This window comes from Camelus dromedarius, chromosome 16 (assembly GCF_036321535.1).
Source record: "Camelus dromedarius isolate mCamDro1 chromosome 16, mCamDro1.pat, whole genome shotgun sequence".
Classification (NCBI taxonomy): domain Eukaryota; kingdom Metazoa; phylum Chordata; class Mammalia; order Artiodactyla; family Camelidae; genus Camelus; species Camelus dromedarius.
In genome coordinates, this window is record NC_087451.1 from 43,041,747 (window position 1) to 43,062,121 (window position 20,375).

At 45.8% G+C, this 20,375-nt stretch overlaps 1 long non-coding RNA gene and 1 other non-coding gene across 2 annotated transcripts; one reads left to right on the forward strand and one right to left on the reverse strand.

Annotated features, from left to right (window-relative positions):
* The first annotated feature begins 3,427 nt into the window (after positions 1-3,427).
* Positions 3,428-17,154, forward strand: LOC116157782 (uncharacterized). Its single transcript, XR_004141990.2, has 4 exons — positions 3,428-3,650; positions 3,800-3,985; positions 4,676-4,865; positions 16,838-17,154. It is a non-coding gene; the product is annotated as an uncharacterized LOC116157782 (long non-coding RNA).
* TRNAA-GGC (transfer RNA alanine (anticodon GGC)) lies at positions 16,387-16,458 on the reverse strand. The gene has a single exon. It is a non-coding gene; the product is annotated as a tRNA-Ala (tRNA).
* Positions 17,155-20,375: the final 3,221 nt, after the last annotated feature.

Consider the following 20,375-nt stretch of genomic DNA (forward strand, 5'->3'; position numbering starts at 1 on the left):
AGATCCAGAATCAGATGAAAGCACCTGGGAAGGAAAAGAAAGTGCTGGCCATCTCATCCTGGGGAAGCCTTCCTAAGGAACTCATTTCTTCCTAGCCAGCTGGTGGCAGAAGCTGAGCTTTGCTGAGTCTGGACCAGTTCAGGTTTGCTAGCACCTGCACACCCCGCCTCCCTCAGCCCTCAGGATGTTTGACAGGATGGTGTGTGTGTGTGTGTGTGTGTGTGCATCCATCCGGAAGGGTGCCCAACTCTGCGTCAGTGCTGAGGCCTGCTTGAAAGAGTTGCTGGGCTGGTTCTGCTGGGGACACATGCTACCTGGGCCCTCTACACACACCTGTGACTCGTCTCTCCCAGTCCTCAGGGCAGGGTCCTCTTCTGCAGCCCAAAAAACAGGCTGGGGAGGACCTGGCTAGAGGGACCTTAGGTCCCATTCCACCCCAATTCTGTTCTTTTGTCTCAAAGTCTGCAAGGACCTGTTTTCTCCTATTTTGGTCACCTAGGGGACCGAGGTCTCTGGATTTGGGGGGAGTGTGTATGCGGAGGTGCTGCCCCACCCCTTGCAGAGAGGCCTCCATGGTGTCAGCTCCGTGGCTCTGTCAACCACCCTCCCTCCCTGTCTGGTTAGAACTGTCTTCTGCTCCCCTCCTCCAGCCCCCATCCCCCGTCCAGCCCTGGACAGGGGCCATGGTCCACAGGAGACTTGTGAATGTCCCAGTCCACATCCCTGGGCCCTGACCAGCTTGAGGCAGAGGAAGGGGGTCCCGGCAGCAAGTGAGGGTGAGATGGAGAAGCCAATTTCTCTGAAGGGGTTGTGGGGAGGGGGGAGCACTGGGGAATTCTGATAGAAAGCTACATTCTGGCTGGGTGGGGCCTGGAGCTTCAGAATAATCCTGCCTCAGTCCATCAAAGGGATGGAGAGCTGAAAGGGAGGAGCTCACCCCAGGGATTCTGCATGTTGAACTCTGGGACAGTTGGCTGGGGATGGGGGTGGGATCAGGGAGTCGGTTGTAGTTTCCTCGTCTCAGCTTCTTTATTAAGGAGAATTTCTTTGAGACCCTGAGATGGGTGCTGAGGGAGAGGTTCCCCGAGGGGAGAGGGTCTCTGGGGACCCGGAGTGGTGGGCAGGGGCTGGCTATCTGTGAGGTGAAGTTGAAGGAAACCAATGTGCCTGGAGCTCCCTTCTGAGCTGAACCCCCCATCCCTAGCCACCTCTTCTCCTTGCACAGGTTGAATGGTAAAATCCAGATGGAGGGCACTTTCCCAAAGTGCTTTGCGCTTCCCCAAGGCCCTTGTGAGGGCAAAGATGGCAGTGGTCCCTCACCTTCCTATGCCCCCTCCAGTCCTCCGATGCTGTATGTGTTCAAGGAAAAGTAGCAAAAAGGGAGGAAAGAAGTCCCTAAAAGGGTAGCGACTTGCCCGAGGACATCGCTACATAGTGGTGCGTCTAGAACCTTCCTCCCAGGCTGGCTCTTTGGACTCCCTGGGCAGGCAACAGAAGATAGGAGACAGGGACCAGCAGAGCTCTGACCTCCCCCTCCTTCCCTCCCTCCCTCCCTTGATTAGATTAGGGTCCAGCTTTCCGCTCCCCGACTCCCCTTCCTGAGGAGTAGGGGCTTTATCTCCAAAGCCCAGCAGAGCTCTGGCCTCAAATCTGGCCAGAAGTCACCACCCTCCTTTCATACTGACCATGTGTCATGCCAACTCTTTTTGGAGATGGACACTTCCACCAGGGCCTGGGAAACACTGACTTCCACTGAAGCACTAGGAGTACACAGGACAGCCCGTTCTCCTACACAGACCTTTTTTGAATGGAGGCCAGTGGGAGGGGAGGAAGCCAAGGCAGTAGGGAAGGCCCAGGCCAGCCCCGGGCTGTATGGGTTGGGCAGGCTGTAGCCACACGTCATTTCCAAGGCCGTCTGCGGGACCACGGCTGGGGAGTTTGTGGGTGGGTGTTGTGGAATCTCTTCCCCTGGCTAAGACAGAGGAGGCTGTTTTTTCTTTCTTTCTTTAAAAAAATTATTATTATTTTTATTTTCTCCCTTCCCCAACTTGATTACAAAAGTAATAGATCTTTGTTGTGAAAGAAACTTAGAAAAAGGAGAGCCCCATAGTCTAAACTTCAGAGCTAGTGAAACATTGTGAACATGTTTTTATGTATAATCTTCCAGATATTTTTTTCTGTATATATTTTTTCTCTGTACATATATATCCCATATGGGATTATCTAAGGCATATTGTTGTACAATTTTCCTTTTCTCATTTAGATCTTAGGCATAATTCAATGTCAGGACATACGGATTTTTCTCATTCTTTTTGATGACTTCATGAGATTCCATGGTATGAATGGACCTTCATTTATTAATTAAATCCACACTGTGTCCCCAGCAGTGAACTTCCTTGTACACGTTTATTTGTACATTTGGGGGAGATTTCCTATATGATAATTGCTGGAAGTGTAATTGTTGTGTCAAAGGATATACTTATTTCAAATTTTCCTACATAATGCCAAAGTGTATCTGTGTGTAGAGAGGGTTTGGGTGTGCATGCCAGGAGAATGTCTTCCAGTCTCCTCATCCTCCATCCTCAGATTTCAAAGCCTCTTCAAGCTGAAGGATGTGTGTGTGTGTGTGTGTGTGTGTGTGTGTGTGTGTGTGTGTGTGTGAGGAGGGGTGGGTAGACAATTCGGTGCTCTTGCTTTATGGGAGGGAGGTAAGAAATAAAATCATCAGCGACTCTGGTGGAGAATCTGCAGGCCTGGGGAATGAGATTGGGCTGACTTTTGTGCCTGGGGATTGAGCCCCACCCGGGGCTGCCTGGCTGACGGTGGAGGTGGGCAGATGGTGAGGACTCCCTAAGCACCCAGCTTCTCACAGACGGCAGGCAGAGTGGGCGAAACAGCTCCTGAAATAAATCCCAAGGACTTGGCCCAGGGAGGGAGGCAGGCTGAGATTAGGAGTGTGTGCTCTGAAAGGAACCTGGAGAACAGATCTGAGCCTGAAGGAGGGCAGCTGGGGGCCCTGGACCCCGCCACCCCTACTCCTCTAGTGAGGACCCCCACCCTCCACTATAGCTCATGGACTCCTGGAAAAGGAAGCAGAAGCATGAAGTATCAGCTCCCTTGGCCACTCTGGACTCTTTGGGGCTCGGTCTCTGTTTAGTTCATTCAGGTCCCTGGGCTAATCCCGGGTATATGCCCCTCCTGAATGGAGTGGAGTGACGGGGAGTGGAGTGATGGGGAGTGGGAGAGCCGGGAGGGCTTATCTCTTCAGCACCTCCCATCCCCTCCTATTAAATCTGGTGAGAAGATTGAGGGAGGAGGGTGGGGTGACAGCTGGCTTTTAAAGATTGCTGAAAGTGAGGTTTTGTGCTTTTGATTGTGTTTGTTTTTATAAGCTCATGCATTGCTTTCCAGTCCAGATGCTGACTCTTATCCCTCGGGAGAGAGAGGGCAGAAGGGCTTGCTCACTCTCTGGAACTCTCCCAGTCTGATGTGGGAGGAGCAGAGCCACCAGTCTGACCAGGCAGCACCTCAGAAAGTAACCCACAAAGCAAGACTTGGCTCTGCCACTGACTTCTGTGACCTTGACCAAGCCATTCCTTGTCCCCTGGCCTCAGTTTACCCATCTGTAAAGTGAGGAGGACGAGTAAACGGTATCAGAATTTTTCTGGTTCACTTTCTGTGGTTCTCAGTACAGTGTGGGTGTGGGGAACTCCTTAATCATCTTTCTCCCTTCATCTTATCACTCTCTGAAATTACCTTGTTTTGTTTTAAGTTTGTTTACTGTCTACTTCATTTCCAGGTGGTCCAGGACAGCCCTCATCCATTTGCATACTACTGAATCCCCAGGACAGTGGGGGGCACACAGTATCTCCTATCTGTGGAATGTGGGATGTCTACTCAACAGTTGCAGGATTGGGGTATCACCTCAGTAAAGAAGTGGTTTTAGCCTTTAAATGCTGACAGCACTCAGGAAAGAAGCTATCAAGTAAGTTTGGGGAGTTTATCTGGGATGGCTTCCTGGAGGAGGTGAAGAAAAGAAGCAGATTTCGAACTGGAATTAGGTATTCTGATTAACATGGAATTTGGAGGACCATGGCCTGGGGACTACTTTCTTGGCCCTATCTACTGCTCAGGAGAAAAGACCTGAGTTTGAGGTTTAACAGACACAGTTTCGTTCCTCCCTTCCACGTAATTAGTTACCTGGCCTGGGACTCTCCCTAGAGTCTGTTCACCACTCCCCTCCTTCAGCTCCTCCTAAGGTCACCCCAGGATAGTCAGATTGTATCTAGATTCCCATTCTCTGCCTCCCACTCCAGAGGAGCCGAGGTCAGGTGTTGGGGAAGCAACACCCAAGGTCTAGACTTGTGCTGTCCCATATGGCAGCCACCAGCCTCATGTGGCCACTGAGCAGGGGAAACGTGGCTGAACTGAACTGAGATGTGTTATAAGTGTGAAAAACACAACAGGTTTTGAAGACTTAGTATAAAAAAAGAATGCAACCATCTCATGAATACTTTTTAATATAGAGGTGTTGAATTTTTTGATATATTGAGTTAAATATAATGCTTCATTACAATTAGTTTTATATGCTTCTTTTTACCTTTAAAAAAATGTGGCTACCAGAAGTTCTAAAATTACAGCTGTCATTTGCATTCTATTTCTGTTGACAATGCAGGTCCAGATATTTGGGGAAAAAGGCATTACGAGTCAAAGAATGGGAGCTCCACTGTTCTTCCTTTCTGCTGAAATCAGAAGAGAAACAGACCAAACTGCAGAAGGTGGGTAGATCACAGGAAGGCCTTCTGGACAGTGAGGACTGAACAGTCCAAAAGGTCTGCACATCTCCTTCCTGGAAAGCATTCAGGGTAGGTTAAGACTTTGTATATCTCGAATTATCTTAAAGCACCTTATCAAACTATGATTGTCACTGATCCAAACCTGATGATTTTGCAGGTGACTTTCTGAGATTCATTCAGGGTGTTTTAACTCCATAAACATCTCTTTAACTTTATATTTGATGATGAGCCCAGATACCTGGAATCCACAGAGAACTCCTAACATGATTTTACCCAATAGTTTCTGACCTGTCATCATACTGCTCAGCTAGCAGCCACAGTGTTGATAGACTGGAGTTTCACCATCTTGCCCTCCCCTGCGGCCTTACTCCGCCCAGCCCTCCCCCAACTCCCAAAAAGTGCTAGAGCAGAAAGAGGGCTCAGGCAGGGAAAGATGCCAGCTGGGGGTGTGGATAATCCCCAGACTGGATTATCTGTTCCTGACTTTACACATACATAAGCAGGTGGCCTATGTGCAGACAGGATGTACTGTGGGGATCAGGTTAACACAGTGTGTGTGAGTGAGTGTGTGTGTGTATAAATGAGGGGGGGGGCAGTCCTACAATAAAATCCCCCACCCACCTCCACTTATCTCCCACCCAGAGCATTAATTTAATCAATCACTCATTTTTTCCCCCAATCAATCATATACAATATCATACGATTTAGCATTATTGTATACTGACACACCATCCTAGGTGCTGGAGCTAAGGTAAGTGTCCTAGATCCAGTTTCCTCAATGCAGAGCCTGAGACAGGGATTCAGGGGTACCTGGTTTATTGAGGACAAACTCTCAGGAGAAGGGGAGGGAGGGAAGCAGGATAGGGCAGGGGAGGGGCTAAGCAAGGACCCTTCTTACAGCTGGAGTCTAATTTCAGCTTGATTCTGTGGAGAAGCTCTTGATGGAGACTGACCCCTGAGGCAGGAAAGCTGGTCCTTTGTAAACCCCCTACCCCCATCAGTCAGCTGGCTGCTGGTTGCTCAAGTCTCCAGAGAAGGGGAGCCACTGTAGTCATTGGAGTCACTGGAGCCAACCAGCACTCACAGCCAGCAGAGGGGACCTGGGTAGGGCATCACGGGCATCCACTCAGGGTGGAGACCGAGAGGAGAAGAGCAGCTGACCAGGCGGGCGGGCCGGAGTCCCGATTGCTCTCCTTGTTTGGCAATCTAGTCCTCTTTCTACTCTCACTCTCGACCTCGGCCTCAGCCCTTATCTGCCCTTGTCCTGCCTTGTTTCTCCCTCCATCTGTTTCTTGGTCCCTCCGTCCCTCCCTGCCTCCACCATCCTTGTTTCCTGCCTCTGATCTGCTGTCTCTCTTCTAGGGGTTATCTGAAATTCAGGCTGAAACGCTGAGTTTCTTTGAGAGCCTCCAGGAAGCTGGGGCTCCTGAGTCATCCCTGTTGACCTCTTCCCTTGCCAGTGGGTCAGTTGAGCCCCACTGCTCCCTTAGGCAGAAAGCTTTGGGGTCCCAGGGGACATTTGACCCAAACCCCTTCTTCTGTGCACTCCCTTTACTGGGTGTATCCATTCCCACCTCCTCTCTTGGAGCAAGGACAGTTCAGGAGAAATTCATTCTCGAGGCTTGACTCCTACTTAAACATCACAGGACGCATTCTCCGTAAGGGAAGGGTGGGATCTGGGCTGGCTTCCTTAGAAATTTCAGAACTAAAAAGACACCTCCTTTCCTTGCCCCCTCCCAAGTTCAAACAGGGACTGGGAGAAAGGAAGAGATGATTGTTTCTGGCCAAAGGCTGGAGGGGTGGATGGACTGACCTCTGAAATTTTCTTTTCTCTGGCACAGCCCTGTTTGGAGAGTTGCCAGAATTCTGAGGCAAAAAGCAAGGGAGAAGAAAGGAATATTCTCTGAGGGCATTTGGTTGCTCTTTCATACCCCAGATCACACAGAGGGTCCAATGTCATGCTGTCCACATCTTCCTGTGCCTAGTATGTGGATTTCCTGTGGTATGTCACATACACACACACACACACCTTCACTGTGTTGAAACCAGAACTGCTGGCTCCAAGGAGGAGAGAGGAAGCAGCTGTGGATAGGTGTGGGTGGCCACATACTTCTCCTTCTGGGAGGTGACACTTCCACTACACCTCCACAGGTTTCATCTGAACCTCACCCTAGCCTTGGCCCTGTGTTGTCCAGGTGGCCAGAGGGGATGGAGGAGTTGCGCCGGCCCACTGCCAACAAGGAAAGCATTCTTAACAGGCCCTTGAACTCAGCAAATCAATCCTCCCAGGGACCAAATCTGGAGGAAACTCTGCTTAAAGAACAGCAGTGAGAATAGAGCCTAGATCGCTGGGTGAACTTCAGTGATGGCTGACTGAAGTGCCCCGGAGAAGTCTATGAGGACACCCATCCTTCCTGATGGATTAGCTGAAGGCAGGGTGTGGGGCCAGGACAAAGTCTGGGGTCTGGACTGGGGAAAGTGACCCTGGCAGCCCAAAGCACTTGGCATCTCTGAATCAGAGGGAGGAACTCCCTGACTGGACGTGTTACCCCCATTAGGCTGGGCTGGGGCTGTAATTGCTGTAATTCGTTGATGAATGCAATTTACAGCTGGCGTCTCTCCCTGTGACAGGCCTCAATTAGAGCTGCCAGAGGGAGCTGAGGTGGGAGGGGGAGCTGGGATGTTTCCAACTGCTTCTTCTGGTCCCTCTCAGCTCGCTGCCCCACCTCAGAACAGGAGGGGATTCTTTAGGCCGATTCATTGTCCCTCCCACCCCCAAATTTACCCCTAGAAATATAATTTCAGAACAAGTGATGCTGGAGTAGAGAGAGAGAAAGGTGAAAAATGAAGGATGCTTTCCTGATGGCTGGTCTGGAATGCTATGGACTTTAAAACTTAATGTCAATTTAGTTTAGTATTTTCTCATTTATTTTACTTAATTTAATTTATCTTTTAAATGGAGGTACTGAGGATTGAACCCAGGACCTAATGTATGTTAAGCACACGCTCTACCAAGCTCTTTTAAACAGCAATAGTGGGGTGAGGGTACAGCTCAGTGCTAGAGCATGTGCTTAGCATGTGTGAGATCCTGGGTTCAACCCCCAGTACCTCCATTAAAAAAAAAACTACAAAACACCAAATCCTAAAAAGCAATAGGAATATTTTTTCAAACAAAACCTAACAGAGAAGCTCAATATGCAAGAAAGTCACGACTGATCCAGTTTAAGTGGAAGTGGGGGCTCTAAGACCCCTGGACTGTCCTCCCCACTGAGCCCCACCTCCCTCACTTCCTGCCTCTGAGGACTCCCTATCTAAGGTTCAGTTAGAGTGACCAGCTCATCCTTGTTTGTCCTGTTTTAGCATCGAAAGTCCCAAATCCCAAGAAATCCCTCAAATCTGGGCAGACAGCTGGTTACACAACATTCAATGGAGGAAAAAAAAAAAAAAGAACAAAAAAACAAACCCACTGATAAGACACATTTGATGTAATGATGAAGACACTGAGGCCAAGAGAGGCGACATGTTTTGAAATCTCATAGTTAGATTCCCCATACCAGGTATAGCATATACATTGGGGAGAAAACCTTGCCCCTCTGCCCTGTAACCTGTAAACTGTAAAAACTGTCCACCTCCAATTCTCTCTCCTCCTTCAAAACCCTTTTTTATGAAGCCTTCCTTGATTCTTCTAGAAAGAGTTATGTCCTCTCTTCTAATTCTTCTTTTAATCTTGGGTCTTTTTCTCCAGTGGGACTGGAAGATTCTTGTTTCCGTGTCTCACTTATTTTCACATCGTTCAGCACCTAGTGCAGTATCTGGAGTAGAGCAGGCATTCAAAAAATGTTTTTAGATAGATAGATGGATGGATGAATGGATGGATAGATGGATGGATGGATGGATGAATTGGAAGATGGGTAGATGGACTGGATGGGTGGAGAGAAAGTTGGATAGATAGAACCCTGGGTACCATGTTGAAGGTCTTGGGATGGAACAACTGGGCAGTTTCTAGGCAAATTCTTTTTGTATCAATTTCCCTAATATGGCCATTTTGCTTGAATTTTATTTTTGGATTATCTAACAAAGCCATATTCAGACGTAAGGTCTGAAGTAGCTTCCTAACCCGATTAGAAGTAATTTAAATTGATCATTTGGGGATTATTTTTGCCATTGCTTTCCTCTACGGAAAGTTATGATTTAACTACACAAATATAGTATTTGATGAAAATACTTCAAATAGGCAGCTGATGTCAGTGACGAATACTGGTCTGAAAATAAAACAGTTTAAAAATATCAGAAAAGGGAGAGTGTAGGAGGCAGGCAGGGAGGGTGAGCTGTTGGCAAATATATTAAGCAAAATGATCAGGATTCAAGTACTGGAAAGGCTAGAATCCCAATAGGAGGAATGTGATGTGAGGTGCACTTCCTAATTATTAGGATCAAGAGACAATAAGATTAAAAAGAGACAGAGAGAGAGAGACAATAGGACAGAAAGTTTTAAAAGGAAGAGGGGAATGATGTTGATCCTGTTTGGAAGCAAAACATTAGGGTAAATGATTATTCATGATTCTTGACCTACTATTCCTTCAACTGCGATTTATTGAGCATCCATTCTGACCCATGTGTCAGGCCAAGCACTTTCACGTCCCTTTATCTCAGCCCATTGTGCCTGGCGGCAGGAAGGCAGAGTCCACACACTCTCAGATGTGCACATTCTCCTCGGGTGAGCTCATCCATACCCATGATTTTAACCATGGCAGCTACGCTGACTCCCAAGTGTTCATCTCTAGTCCCACATCCTAACTCCACCTAGATGCTGAATATCTCCCCCGGGATGTCTGCAAGAGACATCATGTTAAATTCAAGAGACTCCATGTTGAATTTGTCTGTTTCCAGTCCAAACTTTCTCCTCTGCCCAGATTCCCCAACTCTAATCAAGGCATCCTCACTCAACATCCAAGTCAGTGCCTGGGCATCATCCTCTTCTCCCTGTCCCCCACCCCCCACCACATTCAGTGAATCTACTTCCTGAATACCTCTTAGATCTGTGTTTTCCTTCCCACAGAACTGCCCTAAATTCAGGTCCTCACCATTTCTCACTGGGTTACTTCCTTAGCTTCCTTAGTGGTCTCCTTTCTCATCTTGCACCCTGGGAATCTATTCCCTGCTTGGTTGCCAGACTCATTTTTCTAAAATGCAAATTTGTGAAAGCCCAACTGTCTTTAAAACAACATCCAAACTCCTTAGCATCTGTGACAAAGACTTTCCTACTTTACCACTCCTCTGCTTCAGCCCTCATTCGGTTTCACCAAATCATGGCCCATGCCAGCAGTGTTCTCTCTGCATCAGCACCAGGCTTTTGCACAGGCTATTCCTGCTGCCAAGGAATGCCTTTCCTCCCATGTTCATGGATCTAATTCCTCCTTATTCTTCAAGACTCAGTGTGTTGGGTGTCACCTCCTCCAGACAGACCCTCTGACTACCTCTTCACTCCTGAGTCCGGGTGACGTGCCCCTCTTCTGACCTCTCATTGTGTTCAGTGCTTGTCTCTTCCTTCCCTCTGATTGCACTGTAGCACCATTGCCTGTTTACTTGTTTGTCTCTTCCACTCCAATGTGAGATTTCCCAGGACAGGTATGCTGTCTTTCAAGTCTGCATTCCTGTGCTGAGTGTGCTGCTTGGCACATAATATGCCCAGTAAACGTTTGTCGAATGAATGTGTGACCTCCTCTTTTCCTCCATCATGTATGAGCCTTTGATCTTATCCTCCCTCTTGGGGAGGTCAATTCAGGACAGTTTAAGATAGGACTCAGGATGTGCAGTAGGAATCAGTACATTTCTCCCTCTCCCCCCTCCCCTGTCTAGCTCAGATTTTGCTGTTGGCCACACCCCTGGCCCAGACACAGGGAGCTCAGTCTGCAGAACGTCAGCTGGCAGCGAACAGCCCTTCCCTTCCTCCCTGGCTCTGTCTTCGCTCAGCACAAACTGTTTTTCCTTTTTGGGTGTTCAGAGCTCTGATAGCAGAGGGCTGGGTGGGAGGGTGGCAGTGGTGGGCTGTCTGCAGGGAGGCAGAAGAGGGGGGAGTATGGAAGAGCCAAGGCGTGGGTAGAAGCTTTGCTATGTGGGCCCTTTTGAGGGAGAAAGAAAATTTAGCTCTTTGGGGCTGCCTGGGGTGGGGCATCTGAGAGATGTACTTGGGCTCTTTCATTCTCTGCAAACTGAGATTGCCATGGCGATATTTTGTCTCCTAAATACTGGACTTTCTAAGGGAGGGAGAGGGTGTGGGGAGAGAGAGAGAGATTTTGGATTTTCAGGACTGGCCTTGTACTTTTCCTTGCTACCAAATCACTGGACAGATACTTGGGGGTTGCTGTTTCCTGGTTTTGGAGAACATAAGAAAAGAGGATCTGCCACATATTTCACTCATTCATTCATTCATTCATTCGTTACCTGGGTGATGCCAGACACTGGAGACACAGAGATGAACAAGGTTCGGTGCTCACAGTCTAGCGGGGAGTGAGTCTGTAAGTAGATACGTTACAACACAGTGGCTGGTGTGGTTTGCGACGGCTGCTCGAGCGAGAGCTTGGTGGGCCTGGAGGGCAGGTCACTCTCTCCATGGAAAGGCATCAGTTAAGAAGGTGACACTGGTCCTCCAGGGGACATTCCCCCACTATCTTGTTCTCACAACTGCTTCCAACTTCTCTTCCTTGGCGGAGACTCTGACTTTTCTCGAGGAGAGTAGCATCATATATGAATTCAGAGAAGACAGCATGGTTTCAGATCCTGGCTCAATAACTCATTCATTCATTCATTCTTTCAGTAAATGCCCTTGATCAGCTGTGAGACCTTGAAGAGTTGAGTTTAATTCTCTGAGCTTTGATTTTCTTATATAATTGGGATTCTGATGACACCAAGCTCATCATTCTTTTGGGAGGATTGCATGAACGGGTGTGCCTGACAATGGTTTATAAGCTGTGAAGTGCCTTGCAAATGTGATCTGTTATTTGTCCTTCCATTTATGCCTTCTTTCAGTCATCTGGGAACTACTGAGCGCCCTCTTCTAAGGTCTGACAAGCCCCTTTTTGAGGCAGGAGCCTGTTTTGTGCATGTGGGTGTGTGTATTTTGTGTGTGAGGGTCTGTGAGTGACTATAGCGAGCCTTCATGGAGCAGCCACCATCTGTTCTGTCTGAAGGGAAGTCTTAGCTTCATTAGCCCCCAGCGAGCACCCCCAGGGTGCAGGCACACGCTCTCCTATCTTTCCCTCGCTGATGGATGCGGGTACACGGAGGAGGCTGGCAGGGGCATGACTCACCAGCCTTAGTCACCCTGCCTTGGGGACTTCTCTTCCTACAGGATGATGGCCCCAAATAAAAACATGGATGAAAAGCCAGATCGTGTTCCAGGCTGTGGGACATCTGAGCCACTAAGGAGGAAGCTAAATTCATTATTTCACACATCCCTCAGCCCCTTATCACTCCCATCAGGGGCATCACGGAGAACCCCAGAGCTGAAGGGGTCTAGCGGTGAGCAGAAGACTGGAGTCACTTTCCCACTTAGGTCAATGCCTCAGCAGATCCTGGCCAGCCACATTCTTGGCTCCAGTGTGTGTACAGTGCTTTACAGTTTACAAAGTGTTTTCATACATTTTTCTCATTTGATTCTCACAAGAACCTTGTGAGGCCGTTCTTGGAGAGGCAGACTAGCATAGAGGTGGAGTGTGTGACCTCTGGAGCCAAACAGCCTACATCTGAATTGGTCTCTGTTGCTACCAGCTGAGGGACTGAGCAAATCCCTTCAACTCACTGTGCCTCAGTTTCCTCACTGCAAAACTGAGGCTAATAAGAATACCTACTCTGTACAGGACTAATGGCTTACTGCTTTTGTTTTTTTTTTTTTCTGTCTCTCCAAATTAAACCATAAACTATAGAAAGAAGAGATCTTTGTTTTGTTCTCTGAGTGTCTGGAGTATTTAAGACAGTGCCCAGCACGGAGAAGTTTGCAAAAAATAGTTGTGCAATGAATGAAGCTTGGAGCAAGCCAGGCACATGGTATGCATCACACATGTTAGCTGTTGTAGTCAGTTTGGGCTACTGTAACAAAAATACCATAGACTGTGTGGCTTAGACACAGAAGTTTACTCTTCACAGTTCTGAAGGCTGGCAAGTTCAAGATCAGGGAGTTAGCTGATTCGGTTCCTTGTGAGATCCCTCTTCCTGTTTTGCAGAGAGATTCCTTCTTGGTGTATCCTCACATGGTAAAGAGAGAGATCTTGTCTCTTCCTTTTTATGTGGGCGTTTATCCCATCATGGCCTGATTAGCTCTAATTACCTCCCAAAGGCCCCACCTCCAAATATCATCACATTGGGGATGAAGGTTTCCACATATGAATTTGTTGGGGGAGGACACAAACATTCAGTCTGTAGCAGCTATTATTATAAGATTTCCTCTATTTTGCGGATGTAGAAACTGAAGTTTAGAGCACTGAAGCGAACTGCCTGAAGTCACGAAGCCTAGACTTGGCCAAGCTGGCACTTAAAATGGGGCTGCTTACTCTAAATCAAGGGCCCTTCCTCTCATACCATGACTACCCTGATTCCTCCTCCCATTTGCTCTCTTTGATCTTTCCCCTCACACTCTCCATTAAAGACTCATGATGGTTGAGTTGATTGAGTTAATCCAGTTCCTTTTCTTTAGCATAAAGAGCTGTAGGACTTTCAGCAAGTCATAACTTCTGTGCGAATAATTTCTCTCTCTCTTAAATGGACGTCATAATAGAACCTACCTCGTAGTTTCAATTTTATAAGGAGTAAATGACAGGTAATGAATGGAAAGTGACAGACCCATAGTAATAATAGCTCATACACATAAACTATTTTTAATCATCATCTTCATTATCTTTAAGGGGGCCACCAGGCACGATTTAAAATATACCTTAGATTTAGGCTCATAAAATGTTAGAATTGGAAAGACTCTCATTGAATTGTCAATATTCAATACGGTCCAATTTTTAAATTTTATATGCGAGGAAATCTCAGAATCATTTCCCTTCCCCAAGGTTATAATACTTGTTAAAAAAAAATATATCCTAGAGGGAACTAGGGTGAAGCTTTACAGGGACTCTTTCTACTATCTTTATAAGTCTTTCGCGAATCTAAAATTATTTCAAAATAAAAGTAACAACAATAGCTGGTGAAGCTACTTGTAAAAAATAATCACGTAAATTATAAAGCAGAGAGAGGAATGAGGGTGTGCGGGATTGGGAGGAGAGGCGGAGAGGTATTTAGGAAAATTCTCCAATTACCTTGTTCCTCCCCAAAGAGATATTGACTTGTATTTTAGTGCATTTGTCCTGTTTCTGTTCTTGCTAATCTGTTAAACCCATCCATTGATTTCTTATATTCAGCGTCCTTTTGTTTTTTGTTTTTTTTGGCTATTAAGTAACTACTCAATTTTTAAAAATTTCTATTCTCTGTTGAAATTCTCCATTTTCATCTATTTTGTGCATCTTCTATTTTCTGAACATATTAATAATGATTTCTAGGTTCTTGACTTTTAACTCCAATGTCTGTATCACCTGTGGATCTACTTCTTACTATGTATTTTTTCATTTGATTATTAGTCATATATTCCTGTCTCTTCACAGGCTTAGTAATTTTTGATTGAATGTTAGAAATTATGTATAAAAATACTGCAGAGGCTCTATAAGATGGTTATTTCCCACCAGACAGTTCTTGCTGGCGTTTGCAAGACACAAAGTGTGGCCAGTCTCATTAATCCAATCAGGATCTCAGCTGGGGTGTGGCTGTATTAGAGATTTGGTGAGACTCAGTGCACCTTGGGTTTACACTGTTCTTGGGATGTGGACCCTCCTCAGCATCCAGCTGAGGACCTGGCAGATTGTGTCCTCAACACCAAGAGAAATGTGAGAATTTCCACTCTGCTTTTCAGAGGTTTGTCAGTTTCTCTCTTTCGTTGTCCTCCCTGCATGGCTTCGGACTTCAGCACGTGTTTGGAGGGGAAACTGGCTGCATATCTGAGGTATCTCAAGTCTCCTATTTTGTTTTTCTAGTTCCCACGTGACTGTCAGAAGTTCTGCTGCTTTCTCTGCTTGGTAACAATGCCCTCTGTTTAGGACAAGCCCAGATTATCAGTCTGCAGTCCTGCCCAGAATTCGAAAACACTCCCAGGGGGAGGGGGAAGGAGATATAGATCTCCAGTCATCTCTAAATAGCTCCCCTTACCCCTCAGATATTTGTCTCTCTTGAGAACTTCTGCAGCTCTCTAATGCTTTTATAAATATTAGCTCTGCAATTTATCTGGCTTTTCTAATTGTTCCCAGAGGAAGTGCTGGCTTGCTGTGAAAGATTCCATCTTATCCAGAAGCACTCCCAAAAGAGAGATTATGAAGGATTGAAAAATTGGGACAATACCTATTGTGAAATCATTTTTTCCTCTCTCTTGTCTTCCCCTTTTTTCCCCTATAGCCTTCTAGGTCTGAGTGTAGAGGAGAGGATAATTCCAGATCTGCTACTTACCTACTGTGTGACATCAGAAAATTAATTTTACCTCTCCACCTCTCAGTTTTATCTGTAAAATGGGGATATTGCGGAAATTAAGTGAGGTAACGTTGTATGAGTGGCGTCCAGCGCAAAGCCCGGCACATGGTTATTTTAGTCTCTTTCTCCTCTGTCTTCTCTCCCCTCTTTCCACAGCTGGTTTGACCAAGCTTTCTCCTACTTGGTGGTTGGGAGAGTTTTTCTACAAAGGGATCAGGATTAGTGGTTTAAAGGTAGTTTCTTCACCGACTGGGAGAAGGTGGTCAAAAAGCTTGGTCTCAGGTCCATTGGATATGAGAAGAGATAAAGCAAGATCTCTACTCACAGTTTGTGGTCCTTGGAAATGACAGCATCAGGGTATGAGGAGGATAATAGTAATTTAGGAGAGGTGATGGGGCTTCCTAGGGGACTGGCATTCACAGCAGGCTGAGTCTATGCCCAAAGTCCTCTGGGGGTGCAGGACAGCCATGGAACAGGGCTGCTCTAATCTGTCGCTCCTCAATTGCCCTCCCCCTGACCCTCACCACCTACCCATGCTAGGCACTTACCTGTTTGCTTTCATTTAAACCTTACAGCTCCCCTAAGCAGAAGCAGTGGTGTGTGGGAGTCAGCTCATACCAGCTTGGCTGGTGAGAGCCAGTTTTCAAGAATTTTGCCAGCTGGTGGACATCATGTTGATAACTTGAAATCTGCCATTGTGGGACTATTTACACCGTGGAAATTAGCAAACACCTCCAGGCAGGGCTCTTCTTTTCTTCCAGAGAGCTGGTTGTTAAATATTTACTGGCATACAATTGGATGTGAGTGTTGTTACCATTTTACAGTTGAGTAAACGGAAGCTTTGTGATCCACATTCTCAGAGCAAGAAGCGGCACAGCCAGGATTCAAACCCAGATCTGTTTGGGTCCAAAGTCCTTGAGTACTTTTCCCTGGGGACATCAACTGTTTTTTGTTTGTTTGTTTGTTTCCAGGATGGTCAAATATAACCTCAGTTTATATTTTAATTTTTATTTTTTTAACCCCCCCCCCGCCTTAATGGAGGCACTGGGGATTGAACCCAGGACCTCGTGCACGCCAAGCACATGCTCTACCACTGAGCTCTACCTCCCAAACCCTCAACCCCAGTTTAGGAAGAAATAAAAGTGCTATATTCCCCATTTTCTCTCCCACCTTTCCACTCTGACTCCAGCATGAGTATGCAAAGAACCTCAGAATCTCACTTTTTCTCACTGTGATCCTCCTCATGACCTCCGGACACAGGCACCCTGCTTTTTATCATCCACATTCTACAGATGGGGACAAAGCCCTGTGAGGTAGGATGACTCCCAGCCCTGTGCTCACACACCAGTGCCAGGACTCAATAGAGGCCTCCTCACATGAATTCAGAAACCTTTTGTCATCTCTGGTACTTCATAATCCAGAAGCAGAATTCTCACTTCAGATTCAGAGTCAGCCACCATGTATGTTTCTTTTCATTTTCCCTTCAGGTGACAGGAAGCCACTGCTGGCCCTCGGCAGGCTCTGCTCACTGCAGCTGCAACCATGGTGAATCGGGACGTAGCTGGGAAGGGGACTTTGCGGAAACCGTGGCAGGGCTGCTGCCTAGAGGCTGAGGATGTAGATTAAGGTACCAGCAGGACCTGGGCTTGGATTCTGACTTCACCATCTACCTTTGCTGGGGAACTTGGACTAATTGCTGTGTTATGGTTACCTCACTTATAAATTGGGAGTAAGAACACTTACCTCAGGTAGAAGGTATAGCTCAGTGGTAGAGTGCATGCTTAGTATACATGTGGTCCTGGGTTCAGTCCCCGGCTGGGGAGGGGGGAGCGGGGGTGGGGGAGGAGCGGAATGAAATAAAAAATTTATAAAAAGAACACTTACCTCACAGGCTTGTGAGGATTAACTGAGTTAACACCTAGAACAGGAGCTGGCATGCAATCTGTGCCCAATAATTGGTGGATTGGAGGCACATGGAATAGACATTTTGGACAAACATCAAATCAATATTCGGCTGAAGCTGAACACAAATATGACCGTAGAATAAAATTCTTGGGAACAAGAGTAAATCTTAAATTTTATTTAGTTACTGTTGCAATTTTGTTCTTCTAAAAATTTAGTAGCCAAACTTCTAAAGTGTGTCATAATGCAGAAATAATACTTTCTCAGCATGTTCAGCAGTTGAATTGTGCCTACACTCACCACACGGCACACTTGGGATGTTAAAAAACAGCTGGATTTCATCTAAGGTGGGTGGAGGGAAATTTTCTGGATACCCCACTTTTCTCTGACATTTTCTTATCTTTATTTTTGTTATCATGACTGGATTGAATGTGACATATCATGGATGTTGTATGTTTCTTCTTTCTGAGATTTTGAGGCAACAAAGTTGACATTCTGCTGGTTTGTTTGTTTGTTTGTTTGGTTTTTTACATTCAAATATGTATTTAATGGTAGAAAATAATTCCTTTACATATTGACATTCTGCTCTTAATGCATCCTCACAAGATAAGAAAATTCTGTCTTTTCTTGAAAGACTCATGGACTAAATGGCATTAGATACAAACTGCAGTTCTCTGAGGAGATGGTATAGCTCAAGTGGCAGAGCACATACTTAGCATGCAGGAGGTCCTGGGTTCAACCCCTAGTACCTCCTATAAAAATAAATAAGCAAACCTAATTACCTACCCCTCCAAAAAAAAAAAAAAAGAATTACAGTTCTCAAAGTTTATTTGGTTTACAGTTATAAATGCTGGTTCACCAAACAATTCTGCAAAGACTAGATTTATGATATGATCACTGTCATTTTGCTTTATATTATCATTTCATTTAAATTTTCATAATTGTTTCATGATTCAAAAAGGCTGTAACGTTTTCCAAGAATTTTTCTCACTCAGTGGTGCTCAGTGTGGGTCCTCAGACAAACCGCATCATTATCATCTTGGAGCTTGTTATAAAGGCAAATTCTTGGGCTGGCCCAGAGACCTAGCCAATCAGAATGTCTGGAGGATGAACCCCCACCCCACACAATGAATCTATATTTTAAGCAGCTCTCCAGATTCTGATGTCCCTAAGTTTGGTCACTGATTTAGCCAACCCACTCTCCTGATGTTTACATAGTTGTCCCTTTATTTCTTTATATCACCGTTTGAAAATTGTACACAGAGCTGCCAGCTTTCACATTCCTCGTGAATTATTAGACAATTTTAACGTAAAGCCAATAATTTCAATAGAGCATACAAGGAGATTTTCACTTCAAGGTTCATTGGGAACGCTTACCCCCATGGAAAAAGAACTCATATGTATCAATAAATTGGAATGACATGCCTTGTTTGTATTGCTAATGTTATACTGGCAAGATATGATGGCAAAATATGTGACCACACGATGACCCATCACGTTCAAGTTCAGAAATGCCACTGAAGGACATATGTCACAACTCAGTCTTCTAAAGGATGAAGTCAAAGCAGAACAGCAAATTTTGGTCATATTTAGAGATCAAAGCTGAACTTTGAGGCATCCCTAGCAGCTACTATTAACTAGCAAGGTGACACTGCTCTTCAAGGGCCAGGAGGGGCTTCAGTCTCCTTATACACCGCCCCCCACCCATGCCAACCATCCACCCTGCCAATCCCAGTTTGCAGGGAGCTCAGGATTCCACATCTTTAAGTGATACTTTCATCTGTTCAGGTACCCAAGTCAAAGCCTCTAATTTGACACCAAATGCTATTAATCCCATTAATTCCATGTTTTAACTTTCTTTCTGCTGCATCCACCTCTCTCCCTGACCCCAGCACAGGTATTTCTTACAGCTTTCATTCTGATCACCCTATAATCTACTTTTTACACAGCAGCCAAAGCGATTAAGTATATGTATAAACCAGATCCTGTTATTCTTCTGCTTAAAACTCTCCATTGGCTTCCTATGCTGAAGATTTTTTTGTTTTGTTTTTTTAATAGAACACATTGCCAACCATGTAAAGAATGCAAAGGAAAAAAACTGGAAGGAAATATCAAAATGTTAATGGTGGTTACCTCTAGGGGATAGGTTATGGGGATTGCTGCTTTTTAAGTTAAAAAAAAATTTATGCTTACTTGTATTTTTCTAAATGTTCCACAATAGATAAGATTTATTTTATTTTATTTTATTTCTTAAGATTTATTTTTATAAGAAAACAATCTGGAAAAAAATTAAAGTAGATAGATAAAACAAACAAATAGAAAAATAGAACACAGTGGCAACTTCCAAGCCCTCTCCAGGGGCTCTGCTGCTCCTACAGCTTTATCTGCCCTAAGAGGCTTGGGTCCCAAGAGTCCATTGCTCTTACTCTTCAGTGAGGCTTGAATTGACTCCACTGCGTCAAAACAGAGCGTCTCCTGGGAAGACGGGCCAACAGGACATCCGGAAGCCTGAGGCCAGATACCTGCTCTATCCCGAATGCCTGGCAGATGGGGGCTGGGAGTTCTCCAGGTAGGGAATAAAGAAACCCAGGCGAAGCATTTGGTTGGCCTGGGGATGGGTTCAAATTCTCTACCCAGCAGCTTTGCTTCTCCTTAGGACGCACAATCCTTTCAGAGAAGATGTCCTTGTTGATTAGAAACACCGTGGCGGAGACAGGCAGGCAGCACAGAGGGCCAAGTAGAGTGGAAAGAGGGTTAGGCTTGGCTTGAGTTCCAGTCCTAGATTTTCTGTTTACTTGCCAAATGAACACAAGTAGGTACGTTGTTTCCTTGAGCTAGTTTTTCTTCTTTTTTTTTTAGATCTGTGAAATGGGAACTAAACCCCTATTGTAGAATTAATTAATCACAAATAGGAAGGGGATTCTGCCCTAACCACATCCCTAACAGAGGGAAGAAAGTCCCACCTGAATCTGTTTTAGAACTTTATTTGGCTATTTCCCCTTCTTTCCCAAACTATCAAGGGGATTGAGAATATCACGTGAGATACCAGATGCGAAGGTGCTTCGTAATCCAAAGGGGACCAGAAGAGGGGCTCTACCACCTTTCAGAAGCCATGGTCCAGTG